Consider the following 4,062-nt stretch of genomic DNA (forward strand, 5'->3'; position numbering starts at 1 on the left):
AAAGAGAAGCCCGCGCACCTCAAAGAAATGTAGCCCCCACTCTCTGCAACTAGAGAAAGCCCGTGTACAGCAACGAAGACCCAACACAGACAAAAATAATTAAAAAAAAAAAAAAAAGACTACAGCAACCCAAGTCTTCTCCAACCCGCAAAGGCCAGAGATCAAAGCCCACCCCTTTCTCCTGTAGGGAATTGGTGGCCAGAGTGGGCTGTATCCAAACCACTCTGCTTTCCCCCCATACAGTGACCCAGCCATCAAGGGAACTTGTCCTTAGGAAGTGTTCCACACTGTACAAATGTACCAGAACTTGGTTCACACTTCCCCTTGGTGGTCAGGGAAAGAGAGGAAGTTGGAGAGTGGGGAGGGTGCAGCTCTAGACCCCCAGCTCAAGAGGGAGCCCCCTCAGGCTGGAATGCCTGGCACCCTTACTGCCCTGGAAGAAAGGAAGAAAAATCCTCAGAGTGGCTCCCCAGGGCCCCACTCAATCTCTTCTTAGGCACAGACTCCCCCTGGTGGTTACTGTCATCACCGCCAGCTCCACCATTACCCTTAAACAAGCACACACTTGCCCATTTCTTGACTAAGACTGAAGAAGCCTTTGAAGGTGGTAAATTAAGGTTCTCTGAGGGCAAGAGAGGAGGAAAGGAGGAGGTCAGGGTAGAACTCAGGGAGCAAATCAAGGGGAGGCAAAGTGACCCTGGTCTTGTACTAGGACAGTATCACCCAGAAGAAAGAGGGACCTGAGCTGCCAGGATGCTTCCTCTCCAGGGTTGGAACTCTGCCCTAGTTACCAGACTGATCTGGATAATTTGAGCCAACTGAGGAGGAAGTTGAGGGCACAGCAGAGATTTCTGGGAAGGCACAGTGAGGTCATATTTTACATGAATTTGAAATATAGGAATAAGATGCTGGGCTTTATTCAAAATCAATAGTCTCACTTTATGCACAAAATGTGAAATGAAGGTGAATCTTCCTAAATATAAAACTTTTTGAGAATCACAATTTCAAGGCTAATGGACTGTGTGAACTGTAAACTGCTTGCACTATTACTGCATGTGTCCCCATTTCTGCTGGTAAACAAAAATTCAGGTGGGGAGGGAGGCTGAATCAGGCTGTGAGGTCAGGGCTGAGTGACCAGGGTCACTCACCAGTTGTAGGTAGAAGCCTTGGAGTGGTTTCTCCTCTACTTCCCAGAGGGAGAGCCCGGGCCTGGCTCCAAAGGTCGCTACACAGGAGGAAGAACAAAGGTGAGGAAAGACAGAGGCAGAGAGATGAGTAAGAGGATGAGGTTGGACCAGGAGAAGAGAGAGGAGACAGACAGATGGGAACGGGAAGAGGGACCTGGGGGATGCAGGGAAATGCTCTCACTCTGGAGAGCAGAGGACACTCTCAAGTGTGATTGCTGGAGGATGGAGGACAGAGCAGAGAGGGGTCCCCTGGGGCCTCTCACCAGAAGTATAGCCAGAGCGTAGAGCCAGTGGGACAGCTCGTCTAGATTTGGTCTCCCAGAGCTTTCCATTATCTGAGAAATGAATGAAAAAGGAAGGAGCTGTGAAGAGCTGAGGAAGCGGGAGTACGGGGTGGCTTGCACCAAGAATGAGGTCAGTCTACCTTATTTGGGCCTCGCTGAGCTAAAGGTTCTGGAGGGGCAGACTGTCCAGGTCTTTCATAGCTGTCAAGTCCTCAGGCTTTGGCAGCCACTCAGATTCCAAGGTGACATTCAGTCTTCTCAAAGTCTCTATTATTTTTGTTTTGTACCAGGGAGAAGTGGGCATTGTCCCACCCTTAACCACCCCACACAGGCTCTAGGAGGAGCCTAGAGCCTCAGAACTGGGGGGCAGAGCCTCCCCAGCATAAAGCCTTCCCCAGCATAGAGCCCTTCCCACAGAGCCGTGATGCTGGACGTGGGAAGGCTACAGTAGGGGAAGAAAAAGGAAGGCTGATTGGAGGTATAGAGGCAGAAGGGACCCAAGGATAGCCAGGTCAGTGTCCTGGGCCAAGGCAGGGGAGACACTGACCTGGATATCACTGGAGAGTTATCCAGAGGGGAAACCAAGTGACTGCTCATCACTGACTAGATTTGTTCATTGTTCTCAGAGCCCTTTGGGGATAGTGGAGGGTCAGTATGGGCAAGAGGTGATTCATGGGAAGCCTAGGAGAGGGAGGATGGACACATCAGTGACCCACTTCCTCCCTCCACCAACTGGTCAGGCCCTAGTGAGTTCCCCAGCAAGTAGGTATCCCCTGTAAATGTTGGGGAAGAAAAGAACATAAGGTGGCCTTTATGGGGTATAAGGGAATGGCTGCTTCAAAAGAGAGGAATGGAATGGCTCCAGAGTAGAAAGTTTGGAAGTGGATGGCCAAGAGGGATCAAACCAGAGAAGAAGAGTCAGAAAAACAGAGTGGGGAACACTGGTTGGATTTCCTAAACTTTTGTAGTTTCTCCAATAAAAGATATAGTTTCTCCTTGTAGAAAGCAGCACCTTCCCAGCTGGTCCCAGATCTCGCTACTGAGACCCTGAAGAGGTGTGTTTTTTGTTTTAATGACAAACTTAACTGGACCTGGGAGTAGGCTCTTGATTCTGCGTCAGTTTTGTTAGCCTTGTCCATCATCCCCTTAATTACATCAGTCAGACCCTTAACTCAAAGAGGGCTCCTTTGCTTGGCATGAGGGAAAACCAGGAGGAGAATCTGTGGTTAACCCATTTCTTCCCCTATGAATAGTTTTTTGGAAGCAGAGTTCCAAGGGGTCATGTATGTGGGAACGGCTGAGGAGACATCAAGAAAACAAGAGGGAGCTCTTCTTGGCACTGCCGATGGAGGCGGCAGCCATCTCCTACTAGGCATCATGGCCACCCTCAGACCCCTCACAAAGCCCAGGATTATCAGAAAGAGGACCAAGAAGTTCATCTGGCACCAGTCAGACTGATATGTCAAAATTAAGCAGAACTGGCGGAAACCCAGAGGCATTGACAATAGAGTGCACAGGAGATTCAAGGGCCAGATCTTGATGCCCAACATAGGTTATGGGGGCAACAAGAAAACAAAGCACATGCTGCCCAGCGGCTTTGGGAAGTTCCTGGTCCACAAGGTCAAGGAGCTTGAAGTGCTCCTGATGTGCAACAAATCTTACTATGATGAGATTGCTCACAACGTCTCCTCCAAGAACCACAAAGCCATTGTGGAGAGAGCAGCCCAGCTGGCCACCAGAGTCACCAATCCCAATGCCAGGCTGTGCAGCAAAGAAAATGAATAGACAGCTTATGCACACATTTTGTGTTAATAAGACCATAAAACTCAGCAAAAAAAAAAAAAGAGGGAGCAGTTGTCAGTCCGTCAACTCTGCCCTGCCTCTCCCATCTCTGTGCCCAGCTTCAATTCCCCATCACCATCCTGTCAAGCTCTGGTCATCTCTTTTCATTCCTCACATCTCTCACATCCATCTCTCAAAGTAATGGATTCTCAGCTTATGTGTATTGACCACTCAGTGGACAAACCCACTGGCTTATGTGTATTGACCACTCAGTGGACAAACCCACTGAGTCCATCAATACACTGAAATTCTTAAAAGGTTGAATTCAACAAATCTTCTGTATTATAAACTCTGTTGATATCCCAATATCCTCCACTTGGGTATTCTGGGTGGGGTGGTGGAAATGGAGTGGTAGCACAAAAGAAGGATCTGGAGCTGGGGGGTACACACCCCATATGTGCCACAATGTCTGCGCCCTCTTATCCACTCTTTCTGGAATACCATGGAGAGACTGTGGGTCCCCTACTGGTGTTCCAACTTTCTCTAACCCCAAATCCATGCAACTAATTCTAGGAAAGGGGGGATTAGGAGTTGGCCCTACTGGGACTTCTTTGGTGACTCTCCTAAAAAATCATTCCATAAAGGGGCTATTCCTGCATGAGGCTGAGGAAATACAGAGGTGAGAAAAACCAGTTGGGAGGTGCTCAAATGTAGCCATACAGAGGTAGAGGGGAACTTGAATGGTTGTCCTGGTTGGTGTCTTCAGGCCCAATCTAAGAGGAGAGACTGGCTGCCCTTTCATTCCATGG

General features: G+C 49.0%; 1 pseudogene; it reads left to right on the forward strand.

The window, feature by feature from the left end:
* Window positions 1–2,848: 2,848 nt before the first annotated feature.
* Window positions 2,849–3,256, forward strand: LOC103073100 (60S ribosomal protein L32 pseudogene; annotated as a pseudogene).
* Window positions 3,257–4,062: the final 806 nt, after the last annotated feature.

The sequence above is a fragment of the Lipotes vexillifer genome, unplaced genomic scaffold (assembly GCF_000442215.2).
Source record: "Lipotes vexillifer unplaced genomic scaffold, Lipotes_vexillifer_v1.1 scaffold916, whole genome shotgun sequence".
Taxonomy (NCBI): domain Eukaryota; kingdom Metazoa; phylum Chordata; class Mammalia; order Artiodactyla; family Lipotidae; genus Lipotes; species Lipotes vexillifer.